Consider the following 17,576-nt stretch of genomic DNA (forward strand, 5'->3'; position numbering starts at 1 on the left):
TTTAAGTAGTGACTTAACTCTGTGCCTAGAATTGTAGTGTTTGTGTGTAGTAGTTGTTAGTGTGTATTACGATTTCTAATAAATAAAATACATGCGTTACGTTCTACATTTATTCAGAGATTAATAAACACACATTTTAAAAGCGGGTAGTTTATCACAACAATGGACAATCTACCTTCATTAATTTTAAGATATTAATACTTATATATATAATATTTGTTTGTCCAAGATGTTACGATATGCAATGACGTTTTACGAATAAAACAGCGCAGTATTTATTATAGTTACAGCCCTAGTAGCTCGCAATGATATGGCCCGCGTGGGTCCGAGTGGTCTCGAGTGGGCCCGAGCGTAGACAGCCCCTTCGGCCATGACACGTCAAATAAAATGCATTTATTAGCTAAATAATAAGTTAAATAGGGTATACTTATTACTAACGTATGAAATGAAACGTTTTTTCATTCACAGAGAGTTCATTGGAGTATAATTCGTCCATCGTCTAAAAACACAAAATGGCATTTTATTTATAAAAATATAAAAGTGAGTAAGCCGACTAGCCGCGACAGTGGTTGGAGGTTGACTAAGTGAATGTCGGGCAATCACCTTGCTTTCGTTTTGCCAGTATTGAGCTCGGACAACCTATCTATGTAATAAAAACATCTTAGACGGCTACAGGCTTACTATATCACAAAAGTATTACTATGTTTCACGTGCGGTGGGGGCGCACACCATCAATCGAGCGGCTGGCATCGTCATTATGTCGTTATAATAAAAATTGTTGTGTTTAAAATATTTATGGTATTAACAAATTATTTCTAATCCTATAATTATATATTTTTACGGCGGGTAAAACACAATAACATGAACGTTTTTGCCTCCATTATAAACGTCTATTAATCGTCACCACATCCGGGGTGGGTCGGGCGTAAACAATTCAATTCTGGGTTTGATTACCGGGCAAGGAACACAAAATCAATGTCATTGTTTTTATTTTATTTTTTTTTTGGTTTATTTAATTAATACACACAACAGGTTAATGTAAAATACATCAATATACAATAACAAACATGAAATATTGTTCTAAACAATAGCCCCAATATAATGTACATATTAATATCTATGCATTAGTCAAGTAAGGAGAAAAACTAGTCTAAACAAAAAACAACATTATAATACAAATCACACTAAAAAAACTATGTGAAGTTCGGGCTTCTATTTACGTCGAGCATTCGTTAAGTTCATATACATAACGGAAATAATGTCTGCCCGTTGATGCATAGTGCGCATCTGTCTCAAAGGTCGAAGGTTAGAGCTATAATAAGCATGTCAAAATTGGCACTGTTTATTATTCTTGTTACCATACGTTATTTATTATTGATTGAAATGATTTGACAAGTAATTAATTTGCATATAAAGTTGAAATTGCTTTGGACTTGATGGTTCAAAACAGAAGGTAAATAGCTAAAATGCTTAGTATTTCAATAATAATAATATCAGCCCTGTATTATATACTGTCTCACTGCTGGTCACGGGCCTCTACTACTGAGAGCGATTAGGCCTTAGTCCACCACGCTGGCCTAGTGCGGATTGGTAGACTTCACACACCATCGAAATGCCTATAGAGAACTTCTCAGATGTGCAGGTTTCCTCACGATGTTTTCTTTCACCGTTAAAACAAGCGACAATTCACAAAGAATGCACACATAATTAAGAAAAGTCAGAGATATGTGCCTTCGTTGACGTAGAGTGATATTTTTCAAAAGGTAACCCGAGGCAAAAAAAGTGACCTGAGTTAACATTTCGCGGCCAATTAATCGAAAAATAAAAACTAAGGCTGCGGATTAATCTTAATTCTAAATAAACAATCTTTAACCTATCTACTAAAGTACCTATTATGTGTAGGTAATTAAAACATTCATGAAGTCAAAGAATTAATGTACCTATATAATTCTCCCACTAATCACAAATATAGGTATTAATTTGTGATAAAAGCAACAAAAGTATTCAAATTATAATCACATTACATATAGGTGTTTGTTTATTCTCAGTATATTTTTTAAGCGATGATAATTTCCCCAAAAAGAAATATGCGTCACGTTCGTCAAACAAACAGTTTAAGAGTACCTACATCATATACTTATATAATTACCAATTTAAATAATCAACAAAGGTTATTCGTTAACTTTTGCTTGTATTGTAGAGCTATTTTAAATTCAGTAAAATAAAGGTATAATATTTATTTTCTTCTAACAAACATTTTGTACCTGAAGTCGAAATCTACTTAGATCTATCCCTAATACAAGGCAGTAGGTAGATAATCCGACTGCGAAACTGTGACTGCGTCTATCGAAGAATTTTTCGAAGAAGTACTTTTTTAGCTAATTATTTGGTCTTTCAATTTTGGCTTGGTTAAAAAAATATAGAATACTATCTTAGTAGAATAATTAATATGAATATCATTAGAGGTTTTAAATACGGTGCCCCGGACGGGAATTTTTTAAAATTCTATTTTATTTATTTACATAATTTATAATTCACGTGGTGGTGTTATTGTTGATTTTTTTTTGTGTTGTGGACGCTAGCTGCGACCTAGATACCCACAGATTATTTGCAGCATACCGCCAATTCTTCTCAGTGATTTACCTTATGGAGTCAAGTAGGTAGCCGCCTTTTATGCATCGACGAAGGCCACTGCGGGGTTTTGGTCGACACTCGGGTATGTATAGAGGTCAGACCGATGAGGGATATTAAAGCGATTTACCTGCGGAAAAAGAAGTGTTCTTTGCCATAAACGGGTCTGTTTTTGCGTTCATTAATTGAATAAAAGATATTCCACACGGACTTCGCAATTTGGATGATTTAGTATTCTTAATTGCTTTGATAAAGTAAATTTTTCCCGTGTTTTTATAACATGATGGAAACAAACGTGTCTGTATTTATACTTTAATTTTAATAAACATATAAAGAGAATCACGTCTTTTCATTTTTTAAGGGGTTGGTAGAGGTGTTACACGCCATTTCACCAGCTATGGAAGGTCCTATGTAACATATTATGTTCACCAACAGAGAAAAGCGAACCAAGAACGTTACGGCCGCAGGCAATGTAATTAGTTTTGTGTCGCGTTCTGGGATAATAGGAAGCTACATTATTACTAAGTGCTATATCTTAGCTTGGGAAAATGTTTTGAGGATTCTGAAAAAAAGGGGGACTAATCTGGAAGTATATTCTTTAAAATAAAAAAAAATATTTTCCAAATCAGTTTATTAATGACTGAGTTTTTAGAAGTCGGTTTAAAAATATTTAACTGGACAAAGTAAAGAAGTTCTTGTATCTTGGGCACAGGTAAAAGTATAAGCAATATAGTATATTCGCATACTGTTATCAGATAATTTATGGCAACTGACATCGGAGCAACCTTCGGATGTATTAAATCGACTTCACGAAAGTCTGTGTTATGTTTTTATGTCGCGTAATTTCGATTCTCAGCAACAAAGTTACAGTCCATTTTGATTGTCATGGACTTTTTCCTTATACTTGTACAGGTATCCTCATTAATGTTTTACGGTACCTAACTTCAACCTTAAGTGGGATCCGAAATTTTTAAAACCATTGACGTCACTTACCTTTGAGTTACGTGACTTATGGGCTATGGATGAATATGATGTAGATATATTGTGCAATTTCTTTACGTCTGGATAAAAATGGCGTCTTTATTATGCAAAGGTCAAGGAAAAAAGATTGTTACGCCCGGGACTTCCACGTGAGCATCAAACATTTTCGATAAAATCAAGATTATGCCAATAAAAATTGTGATTTACGTATTTTTGAATTAATTTCCTATTTTTCCTGTTAGGCTATTTTGTACTGGTTTTCAAAATTCCAAGGTTGCTAATGACTAGTCTCCAGGAGGCGGACTTCAAGCAACGGATTGTTTTAAATAAAATATTTGTCGGCGGAGTCATAATTATTAATACGTGTGATCTTTAGACAATTTGTGGGTGTTCGACGAGAAAACGAGAAAAAATATTATTAAGTCCAAAATAAATTCCCTATATCAACCAGAAACGTGTCCGTGAAACTGTACGCCATTTCCAATGCCTTTGTTGTACATTATCACCTCAGCTAGATAGGAAGAAGCTGCTCAACAAAGAGCATGATATTTTGCTGATCTTCATGATATTTTGCTGATCTTCATGATGACCGGCGATGACGTTAGGACTTCGTCAAAGAGCTGTCAATTTCCAGTCAATTGTGAAATGCTACGCTTGCAGTTTTACAAACAAATTCAATAATTTTTGACGACGCAAGTGTCCAACATAAATTATTCGTAAAATTTATTTACTATTTTGTAGCGGAGCTACTTTTATTCAGCGAGATTAAAATTTCAATAGAAAATTTAGACTAAGATTTTCTATTGTAATTTTTGCTGGTAGTAGGTAGTATTACAGTATTTTATATCCGCCCGAATAGCGGCCACAGTACACAAGGTGTTAAAACCCGCTGTAGTAGCCCACGTAAGTGTGCCGCGTTCCGGTATCAGCCTGTGTATATCAGATTCCAACAGAATTGTGTCGACTGTCGAGGGGTAATCATCTCTCGTCAGTCGAGATTCTATTAGACCCTCTCCACTTACCATCAGCTTCAGTGGGGTCCCTTTGTCGTGTACTTATAAAATAATAAGTTTATAAATATAAACTGTCTTGATGTTAATATATTATTTACTAGCGACCCGCCCCGGCTTCGCACGGGTGCAATATTTCTCCACTATTTAATGGATGTTATTATACATATAAACCTTCTTCTTGAATCACTCTATGTATTAAAAAAAACCGCATCAAAATCCGTTGCGTAGTTTTAAAGATTTAAGCACACATAGGGACAGAGAAAGCGACTTTGTTTTATACTATGTAGTGATAAGGTGATATCTTTGCGTCGTCACGTACACTTAATATGTCTGTGAACATAGTTATGTTATGATTTAATTGTAGCCCGATGGCAGACGGCGACTTTGTTGGTACCTTTCTAGACTCTATACATGAGACATATAGGGTCACCTTTATCAAAACAAAATATCGTGGCAGTAATGTCATGAATGATGTAAATAACTTATGACGCACGGGGCAACTTTAAGTGGTCACAAACGAGTCGACAATATAAAATTATTATATTTTGGAATTTTTGATTAATATGATTAACTAGTAAGGAAACTAGTTATACAGAATGACTAGAAACGAAGACGTATTGTTCTTAAAAGCATGTAGATTGGGTCAAAATAAATCGGTGCTGTTATTGAATCCCCATCTATAGCTCAATAATTTTGGAGCAATTTAACGTTTATTGAACGAGATAAAGCAACTATCAGACCAAATGAATAATAAAAATAAAAAAAAAATTGAAGTGGATTGGGTTTTTCCTGTGTTTAGTATTTAACACTACTTCCATAATAAACAACAAAATGTTAAAGACCTACAATCAATTTAATATTATTAAAAACTCGTCACTTTTGTATTTGTTTCAACTTACTGCAACAACCTCTGCAGCAATTTGTTTTTGAATAATTTTGAACGGTGTTAACGGTTATTCATTTATGACCAGCGCTGAAAAGATGATGTATTTGTGATTTTTCTATTCTAATTATGTTCTTTATAAGTATGACGCAATAGAGGCGAAATTATCGGTATAAAATGCATGAATTCTAGTCTCATGCAAGTTATCACTGCATTTATTTATGACTTCTAAGGTGTTGTTTTGAGATTCGATCGCGTTCATATTCTTTCTCGCTACAGAGGATCCTTAATCGCCAATTCAACAAACGATCCTAACCGCTTTATTCTTCTTTCTCAAAAATGGACCAATGTGAATAAAGTATTTTGACATGTTTATAATTGTGTTATTTTGATTAGTTCTTTCTCGGAATCGGATTGAAGATTGAGATTACGATTGTTTATTGAAAAAGGCTTGAAATCTCTGTAGCAATCACAACGTCATCTATAACATGATCTATTTCTTGCAAAACCAATGACCTTGACATCACGGACATTCCTAAGTACAGGAAACAAATCCTGCAATTATTACGTACTCACAATTAATAATTATAATTAATCACATTCACCACCACATGTTATAACATAAGATGTTGTTATGTTTTGTCACATCTTATTATGTATTATCCTTTTTTGTTTGTTTTAGGTTTCTACTTATATATCTAAATAATATTAATAACAAATATATTTTTTTGCCGCTGTAGTAATATATAAATTTGCATGCTGTGGTCTCCTATAATTGAAGAGGCACGTCACATTGCTAATTGTATAAATGCTACGACATTGTATTTATTATATGCCGTGTATCCTTTGTTGGAGGTTCTTAAATAATAAATAAATATAGCGTCGGGGCATCATGTATTTAAATTAGATTAAACAATCCAATTACATTCTACTGGAACTAGTTATCGGGTTAAATTATATCTAAATTATATCCAAATCTGTTCAACCGTTCTGATACTTCTAAATCATTCTACCATTTTAAGTTCGAAACATTTTTACAAAATTTTGTTTTTATGTTAGTAAGATAAGATTTAAAAACTTTCTGAAATTATGTTCGTCCGATCGCGAATCGTTCTCAAAAGTTCGCGATACTTAAACTGCTTTTGAGCAATACCTACCTAATTTCTTTTATATTTTATTGTACAGACGCCAGCAGTCTAGACCGTGGTAAAACAAATAGCCAAACAGAAACCCCTTACCAATTAAGATGCTTATTATTTGACCTTAAATACTAATAGTCCACTTCGACTTTCATGTAGAAAAGCAACTGATAAAGCCAACAAGCGTTTGCACTAGAATGAAAAGAGTGTCCATAAAATTAACATAAAAAACGAGTTTTTGTGTTCATCTAACTCGGACAGTTAATGTTATTGACCTGAAATTAAATTCTAGACAAATCGAAGTATGCTGCGACACGGCAGACGGAGTTAATGTGTGTATTCATTCGGCTAATGACAAAACCGGTAGAGATCAAGAATGAGTTGCAAGATTTATAAATTTATCTCTTACCGCATACATAAGAAGAAATAGCAGTTATGCGCCCGCACAGTATAATTTAGTGTTTTTATGTATCGGACCAACTATAAGACACATAATTTTTTATATTAAAGTCAGACGCGATCTTAGGGAGGTGGGACGTCGGGGATACCGTCCAATCGAACGGAACCTCGCTATTTGGAGGTCTCGGGTAGTCTTGCCAGCTAAGACCTTTTTCTCAGATCACCACGCTATTGGCCAAAGCAATACATACGATTTTTTTTATTTAGGCATTAATTTTTGTTCCCGCCTGGAGCCTCGCGCTGTTTAAACCCGACAACGAATAAAGCTAACAATGCAATATTACCGGTTTCTCATGATGCCCTAGGTATTCCTTACGTTGATATTGTGCACATTTCCGACTGTTTGCTTATACATGTTTTAATGCGAAAGCGCGTTATACCGTTATAAAAAAATGTAACTAAAACAATCTTAATTTATTTGCCTACATCTACTCTGCCATTTAATTCCAACCTAATGTGGGGTTGCATAATTAACATTCTCCAAACGATTTGCAAAAAGGATTCGGATTATTTCTTACGGCCAGCTACATATTTGACGCAACCTCACGTGTGAGATCCTGCTCTAATCCCGGAAAACCCAGAACAATGTTTCTCGACCTGAGAATCAAATTCAGGAACTTACTATCCACAGCATATACGAAGCCGCTTGATCAAGGAAGCGGTTTGCTGATGACCAATAAATTTATTTCATATAGTTTCGTCATCATTGTTTCTATAATTACTGAGACTTGAATTTAATTTCATTATTTTGTATCGCCTATCACAGCCATTTCCTCGTTCCCCATTCATTCTAATTCTTAACAGGTTTGGCCATGAAACATAAACGCATCTTTATTTTATGATGATTAATATAGCGATGTAATTGGCAATTTTGGTAGATGTAATATACTTAGTCTGGCCATAAATACTGTTACACTTAATTATAAAAAAATATTACATTTGAATTTCGAATCTGTCATTTTTATACGATTGTTCATTGTGTTTTCTCATTTTGGCGCCAATACATTGTAAAATATTTTGCGATATTAAAATGGTGTGGGGTGATAAAGAGAACCGAATCGCTGTGATAGCATTACACAAAGTAGGTATGGAGCCAAATGCAATTTTTAAAACTCTCCATACACTTGGTATTAGTAAAATGTTTGTGTACCGGGCTATTAATAGGTACAATGAGACCTCCTCTGTTTGTGACAGAAAAGATCTGGCCGTCCACGTAGTGTTCGTACGAAAAAGGTGGTCAAAGCAGTAAGGGAAAGAATTCGAAGAAATCCTGTCCGAAAGCAAAAGATTTTATCTCGGGAAATGAAGATAGCACCTAGAACCATGTCGCGTATTTTAAAAGATGACTTAGGACTTGCAGCCTATAAGAGACGCACTGGCCATTTCTTAACTGATAATTTAAAGAAGAATAGGGTGGTAAAATCGAAACAACTACTGAAGCGGTACGCAAAGGGAGGTCACAGAAAAATTTTGTTTACGGATGAGAAAATTTTTACAATTGAGCAACATTTTAACAAACAAAATGACCGTATTTATGCTCAAAGCTCTAAGGAAGCTTCCCAATTAGTCGACAGAGTGCAACGTGGACATTATCCGACTTCAGTGATGGTTTGGTGGGGTGTTAGCTATGAAGGAGTGACTGAGCCATATTTTTGTGAAAAAGGTATCAAAACATCGGCACAAGTGTATCAAGATACCATTCTTGAGAAGGTAGTTAAGCCCCTTAACATCACCATGTTCAATAACCAAGTATGGTCCTTCCAGCAAGACTCGGCGCCGGGTCATAAAGCTCGGTCCACGCAGTCTTGGTTGGAATCGAACGTTTCGGACTTCATCAGAGCTGAAGACTGGCCGTCGTCTAGTCCCGATCTTAATCCGCTGGATTATGATTTGTGGTCAGTTTTAGAGAGTACAGCTTGCTCTAAACGCCATGATAATTTGGAGTCCCTAAAACAATCTATACGATTGGCAGTGAAGAATTTTCCCATGGAAAGAGTGCGTGCTTCTATTGATAACTGGCCTCATCGTTTTAAAAGGACTGTATTGCAGCCAATGGAGACCACTTCGAATAAGCTTTTTATATTTTTAATTGTTTTATATTTATGTATTAAACTGACACACTGTAAAAGTAATAAATGTTATTTGCAGTTAACAATTTTCTTTTTTCTTTATTACAATATTTATGGCAAGACTAGGTATTTTTTATTATAAACATGTATCCATTAGCAATTAACTGCAAAATTTATAGTAGTGCGAAAATACTTGTTGTTACTTGTTTTTTTGATAGTTGGTGCCACCATAAGAATACCATTGCGCCTTATACTCTCTTTTAGGGATGGGCAGAGACGTATCGCAGCTACACTTCGCCAGTTATTGTTTATAGAGTGTAAACCTATTTTTTTGCGTAATAAAATTTAGTACTAATATGTGTATAAAAACAATTGGTTATTGCGACGCTGAATATAAATGGTTGTAGTTATAAATTAATATTACATAAGTTAATATATATATTTTTAAAATATCGTCGACTGGTTCTGTACAAAATAAATGAAAATAAAATAATATGGTATTTCACTATGTTTGATTTTGTGTATTTTAATATGTAACAGAAATTAGTACAAAAAAGAAATCGATATGAAATGAGGCAGGAATTGAAATTTCAAATATTGTCATCGAAGCGAATGGAATATCGCTCCATCTCTTTCTTTCGCACGTATCGTTATGCTCGCTGACGTCACATGTAAGTTTTATGTCCCTTTTCTGTTTTTTGATACCCACTACTACCTAATTTCAATGGCTGATTACTTATGGATTTTGGACCAGATTTCAATGATTTCTTAAGTTTTAGAAATTTATACTACGTACATATTTTATAAAAGTTATAAATAAAAATAAGTCAATTACCCTATGGCACATCGAATACTTTGCTGAGAGAGAATTTTATTTACATTTGTCACTATACACAGCAAGACCATCGACACCCATTCAACGGTTACGATAAACAAAAACATAATTTACGTTTTATTTATAATCATTTGCATATTATACAAATACCCATATTTTAAAGAAGCGCAACAAAATAATTACGAATAAAAGAGACGGGGATTTTACGGGTTGAATGTAATAAGATGAAGTGTGATTAAAATGTTTTATTTTTTTATAACAAAGGGTAAAATATCAACAAAGTTTACAATATTGAAAATTAGAAATATAAAGATTACTTATGCGTAATACCGCTTGGAAATCAGGGTGTCACAGAGTTCTTCTCGCGTAAATCCCGACTCACGAGAATTTTTACAACCACACGACGACCTCTTCAACAGTAATCGTTATATTTCAGTCAATTTACATAAAACCGTAATGTGCTATCCTAAACCTTCCTCAAGAATTGCACTATCGTTTAGTAAAAACCATACAAAAATCCGTTCAGAAGATTTTGAGATCGATCACATACAGACAGACAGCTATTGGGGACATTGTTATATAATATGCATAGATAGATATATTCAGTTGGCTAGACGTCACGCATACTTAAACGCATTGTCCTTGTTATTTTACGTTAATGTTATTCTATTTTTTAAATTGCTTTAAGATGCAGTTTCATGTTATACGTGTATTTGGCGAAATAATAATCTCAGCGAGGAACTTTTAATTAAATATTTTTTCTTTCAATATATTATGCTTACACTGTTATCCTCGAAAGATTAGATACTTGTGCATTTTTTTCCAAGTTCATTCCGTCATTAGTCAGTAGGTACATTTCACTCTCGCTTTGGTTATTTGCCCCACCTGCCTAATAAAATTGCCCATACTTGACCCTGATCACCTGTAAATTAAACATTCTGCGCCTATAAAGGCTAATGAACTGTCGAAACTCGTTTGCCATCCATAGAGCCGTATCGTTCAGCTGGAACGGTGGGCTTAGCGATGAGCGGCGCGACGCGATTCCGACGCCACGTACGCTAAGAGCAAAACCAAAGAGTTCTAACCCCCTTGTTCATAGACATTATTTATCTAAGCTCTATCTTTCCTGTGATAACAAGTCTGTTTCTTGGTGTTGACGGCATGATAGTCTTCGCAGTGCGTAGATAATAACTTTTGGAGCATAAATTTGGTCCTTATGTCCGGTTTATAACTAACTATACTGTTTAATGTCTTTGGGCGAAGCTATGAAAACGCGCTGAGCTGATTGAGCGCGAGACGCAGCACGGCAGCACTGCTGGCAGGCATCTTTCCTACTCCCACGTTTATCCGTCTCGCTCACTCGTCGCTGCTGACACAAAACTGCTCGTTACTATTACCCGCACCGCTATGTGTAGCGCATCTTTTCTATTCCCTCATTGATGTGTATTCCCTCATTTTTTTATATCAATTATATCAATGTATTCCTCCGCACATTTGTCTCGCTCGCTGGTTGCTGCCGCTCAACACTCAGCACAAAATCGCTCGTGTTGCCGCTCGCCGCTATATTCATTCTCATGGTCGAGCAGTTAGCTCACGTGTCAATGTTTAACATCAAATATACGCGCAGAAACTGGGTTTTTGGTACGTTAAAACTATAATTTAAATGTCACAGATTATATTAGTGACGTCACTGTGCTCTATGGTATTCGCTGTTTATCCTTGTCATTTTTTTTTATTGCGTCTGTCTCAGAATACAGATGACGGCAATAAATGGATTTAATGATATACGACATATTTTTTAATCGTTTAATATTTTTAGGGTTCCTTACATCTGTAGGACAACTACGGATCTCTGATACTAGGTCTTTCCAACTTCTGAATGTCTTCCTACCTTTGAACTATAATAGGCTTAAGAAATTCGCCAAAAAAATATTGGGCTGATATGTTAACTAATAATATTGGGCTTATTGTCTTACAATATCCAGCAATTAATTTAATTTATAATACTTGTGTTGGCCTGAATAGAGACCATCGTATACAAGGTTTAAAACCTCCCACACAAGTGTGTCGAGTTACGAAATCAGCCTGTGTTTATACGGTATGAACAGGCCGGCATAATTGTGTCGACTGGCGAGGGGTTGACTACCTGGACCCCACTCCACTTACCATCAAATGTAGTAGGGCCACTTTCCCATACCCGTAAAACGAAAAATACAGAACATACTACATAATACAAATACAATTTTTATTACAAATGTTCTCTGGAACTATAAGTTGTGATCGTTTCCTGTTTCCATTCTTCTGGTTCTTTGGTCTTCTCTCTTTCAACTGGAAGGCAGAGCTTGATCAGTTGTGCTAGCGGCGATTCCACGAGCAAATAGAAGGGGAATGCCGCCAGGAATCCAATGAAGATAGTCCCCATGAAGATAAAGCTCTGGATTTTTAGAAAAATTGTTACATTAGTATTTTTACTTAATTTTGTAGTATCGTAATGATATTGAATAAAGACAGCCCGATAGACGGTTTGGTGAGGTAGGTTTATTAGGAGTCATGCTAAAGTGGAGCATCCAAACGTAGCTATATACTGGGTCATTTTGACATTGCGATACTAAATTAAATATCATACTTGTAAACTTGAAAATAATCCAGTGAGTTACTGTAACTGTAGATGTAAGATAAAAAAGTGTAAATTTCAAACAAAACAAATATATAAAAAGTAATTTTAATTTTATACAGCCTAATGCCGCTACAACTGCTCTAATAGAATTCGTCACAGCGGTAACATCACAATATTTTTTCACACACGCTAATCTCCGAAATCACGTGACAGATTTCAGAGATTTTTTTTTATTTAGTTTTTTATTTTCTTCCAACTTGAACCAAAAGACAATTTCGGAGCCGATACGTGGCACAATTGTCGAAACTTAAAAGATGAAAAGTAATTTACATAAAATGCGGTTCGTGACAGGACAACGCCTGCGGGGTCCACTCGCATACAATACAAATTAATGTAGGAAATAAATCACATCACACTTGAAAATTTGATTTATTTACCTTCATTTATAAAAGAGTTATGTTTTTAATTTAATACGAAGATGCCTTTTTTATGTCGGAATAAGATATTAATCATATTTTATAAGTAAGAATTATCGGTCAATCATATATTAAGTTTAATAAGATTTAGTAATACAGTCTCTTTATACTCGGTTTTGCTTGTGGGTCCGCCTTGTTAATTCCACAGCTCTTCTTCCTATTCTATTATTACCTTATTTTCAAATAATAGTCCCTGTTGGCACTTTTCAAAGATAAAAGTGCATACAAATAGCATCACGCCTTTTTACTATTCAAGGGCAGTCAGAGGTATAACACCCACATTTGGCACAGCACGACCTAAGTCAGTAGTGCTATGGCCTCACCGAGCACACTTCCAAACTCCGGGCTGATATTGAACAGTAACATATATTATCAATGCCTGACTCGGAATTCGAATCCAATACCTCAACGCGATAGTCGTACCGCACACGGGATACAACTACGCAACCGACGCAGTCCGAAGATAGAACTAGCCAATACTTTAATGCAAGACTGGTTTGTTTGTGATATAAATGCGTACTCTCAAGAAACATCGAAATGTAGTGTTATATTCTCTTTGTCAACATCTATTTGTACATACAGGCAGTCCTGGACTTACGTCGTTTTAAGTTACGTCAAGCAATGTTTTGATGCGATGATTTGAGCGATGTTTCGATTTCGAGCATAGGAGAATTCACTTGTCGCACTTATATATTATTTTAAGAACTTACTTTTGATAATAAAGTACATATATCCTTTGTTATATATGCAGTATTTTTAAAATTTTGAGTCCGTGTGGATCCTAACCTTTGAGTTTTATATTTAAACATATGAAAAAAACATGTCTCGACTTACGTCGCGTATTTAGAGAACCTAGCAAGCGCTATAAGTACGAGGACTGCCTGTAGTGTTATATACACCTGTATAGTTTTGTCATCTAGAATAAGTACCTAGTATTGAAGTACTCTCATATGCATATTTTGTGTGATAAATCATTGCTGTGTCTATTAATAAATAAATTTACAATTTGAAACTTACCACAAACATAAATGATATATGCAGCAGTGTAACTTGATTTCCAATGAAATATTTTACAAAGACATAATGTAGTAAATAAGCGCTGTAGGTGACGCGTGAGAGGGGCGTCCACCCACGCCACTCCAGGATGCCTCGGTATACATCTGAATATAAAAGAAATACTTAAGAATAAGCGAGGATTGGTCAATGCACGTTGTCAGGGAGCAGTATGTAACTCCTGTTTCATATTGAAGACATTGTAGCTTATGTAATTACTGGGTAGATGTATAAAAGAGAACATCTTAAGTTTCATGTTAATGAAGACCGCAATAACTTGCTTCGCAGTGCTTTAGAAATGTTGGAATATAAAACACCATTTCGCTTACCCCATGGACTCTAGGCGTCACAATATGTTACCTATAACTTTGAGTAAGTGTGTAATCTATATTCAAATGATTTATCTATATTATTGTTACATTGAATTCAATAGTAATACGAATTTAATAAAATTAAGTTAGAGAGATTTAGTATGCTTTCTTCAGAAGTATTTTATGTCGTCGATTTGTAATTCTTGTGGACATAATTAATAAACTTGTCAGTAAGAGAGTTTTTATTTTTAAACTTGTACGCAATTTGACCTCACGACACTTAATAGTAAATGGAATAGGGTTTAGATAGTATCGACTGACGAGACATGAATACCCCTCGCTGGTTGACACAATTATGCCGGCCTGTTTAGAGCCGGATATACTCAGACCGATCCGGGAAAGTGACACACTAATACGGGGCAATATAGCGGGATTTTCTAATTTGTGTATGGTTGGCGCTATCCAGGCCGATACAAATATGTTGCTACTCAGAATTATAATTCCTAAAGTATGGATATTACGCCTGATTGTAAGCCGATAGCAATAAAATATGAAGACGACTGGCGAGGCAATAACTAGTAATTCTTTCTTTGGCAATATCACTTAATCATCTCATCGGCTTAGTGGTAGGGTATTTGGAATTTGAACCGAAAGGTTCTACGTTCGAATCTTAGGTCGCATGACAAATACATTAACTTTATTAGTTCAACAAATAAAACTTCATTCAAAATTGAAAATTATTAACATTTGCTCTCTTCTTGGTTTATATATCCTACTATATGTTATAGGTAAGCATAAGTCGACCGTCAAGTTAAAAAAATGTAAATATGAAAAAAGTTATAACTTACTTTCGAATTTCAAAACGCTAGATCCCAGGCATATAGCCACTAGGAAACCAAAGATAGGCTTCAAGAGGGCGGCGGCTGCGACCCTCTCTGCGAGGGACGCTCTCGTCCGCATAGAAGACCTTTCCAGCTCCCACCACGATGAACCCTAACGGCAGCGTCAGCCATACACAAACACGGTACTTCTAAAAAAATTAAATAAGATAATATTCATAGATGCCGCTTGAATAAGAGACTTCAACCAAGTGTATGTGTGCTGTATACAGCATCAAATGGTCGACTCTACTACAATTGTATTTCTGATACAGAAAATCGAATTGAAATATTTTCCGAAGGCTGAAACACCCCATCAATCCGTATTCCTAAGACCAGTAGGTCATCCAAAATTCTACTATCCCTGTATTATATGCTAAGCACGGGCCTCCTCTATATTGACAGGATTTAGCCCTCAGTCCATCAAAGCCTAGTGAGAGTTGGCGGGCATTACCTTCCAAATACTTATGGAGACGATATGCAGATCATTGATCAGACCTTGATGGTTTCTGGCCTATACTTTAAAGTAGATTATGGCATAAAAATATCACCTTATATTTTTGCGGGTTGAAGTCCGCAGCTTGTGTGTAGTGGATCAGGTAACCTAGCGCCATCCCTATGACGTAACCGGCGATGTTAGTGTGTCCTCGCGAATACACTTGGATGTACGTCTGATCGTGCACATAGAAGCCTCGGGTCGCCCTGGTTGGGTACAGAGTCACTTCAGTTTTGTAAATGGTATAGCTATAATATCCATAGGTTGAATCATCTATAGACAAAGTTATCGTAAACGCGTCAACTAAATTAATATAGTAAATGCGAAGGTTTCTGAAGATGCATGATGGTGTAGAGGTTTGATGTTTTGATAATTGTTAGAAGGAAGTTGGATAAATTTAGCGCATAGTTAAACCATAACCTATATTAACACAAGCCGATTTTAACCCGGAAACGTAATTAATCTTATTGAAGAAAGCTATGTCCTGCAAGGATACTGCCAAAATGTTGAAAGCACTTACTCAGGAGACACGATAACCGCACCGTCTAGATCGTTAATATACGTGATGACAGCTGGGATGACCATTCCAGCAACAAACAGCAGGGACAACACCACCAGCCTACTCCTGGCGGAGCCGCAAACGACCCACACCAACACTCCAAGGATATAGAGCTGGGTGTCCGCTGCCAAGTACCTAAAAATAGAAAATGCAATTAATCATCATGATTTGTATAGAAGGCCAGCATGAAAACAGCATCAGCTTTAACTTTACTTTAAAGACAATGTGGAATACTTTGAATTTGTTCGCTATACACTATTGGTGTTTAGGCTGTTCTAAAAAGCATCTCGTTGGAACTCGATGCTACAGCAATGTTCCACTAGATGCACGGATGTTATTTAATTTGTTCGAAATACGAGACAAAACAATTCGTTTTACATTAATTTCCCCTGTCAATTATTTAGAGTTTTCACTCACCAGGTATGTGAGAGGCACTCGGAGCCGTCGAGGTAGTTGTTGAGGTAGAACAAGTGGTACCACCATGTCTCACGGCAGTAGGTGACCTCTGTACCAGCTACTTTCTGTAAATATGTTTAGGGTGTTAGTAACAGTAATTATTTTTTAATTTTAGAAGAGTATTTGAATGTTTAGTTTGTTAGGACCGTCAATATCAGTAAGGACGTAAATACTTTTTACGATGGCGCGTTTAAGCGGCATAGTCTAACATGACTTTTTGGCTATCGAAATATTTGATGATTGTATTTACTGATATTCCTTTCTCTCCTTCATTTCACGTGTCGATTCTAGATAAAATAGTCCCAAAAATAATTACACCAATCATGTAGTCGTATAATTTATAACCATACTTCCATGCAATGAGGCTCACTGTTGTAATGACAGAGAAGTTGAATAAAAATTGTAATGCACAAAAAAAATAGAACCCCTAAATTCGAAAACATACTTTGCCAAATAGGGCCGGTTCCTAATTGCCCGTACCAGGTCAGAACAAAGCCCAGCACTATGGCATACGCTGGTGTCAGTCTGGAATATAAAAAGTACAGTCTAAATAGTTCGTAGAAAATTCTTCCTACTTATAAATTGTGATGAAGTTTGCTATAAGAAAACACAAAGTCTTGAATGGATTTCGATGTAGTATGCACACATATAGGTCTTGGATTCACGTTGAGCCTGGAGGGCTACAGTTTATTTTGGAAAATTGCGTATTGACATACTTTG

At 35.5% G+C, this 17,576-nt stretch overlaps 1 pseudogene; it reads right to left on the reverse strand.

The window, feature by feature from the left end:
• Nucleotides 1-11,822: 11,822 nt before the first annotated feature.
• On the reverse strand, nucleotides 11,823-16,939 carry LOC119192541 (annotated as a pseudogene).
• Nucleotides 16,940-17,576: the final 637 nt, after the last annotated feature.

This window comes from Manduca sexta, unplaced genomic scaffold (genome assembly GCF_014839805.1).
Source record: "Manduca sexta isolate Smith_Timp_Sample1 unplaced genomic scaffold, JHU_Msex_v1.0 HiC_scaffold_290, whole genome shotgun sequence".
In the NCBI taxonomy this organism is placed as follows: Eukaryota; Metazoa; Arthropoda; class Insecta; order Lepidoptera; family Sphingidae; genus Manduca; species Manduca sexta.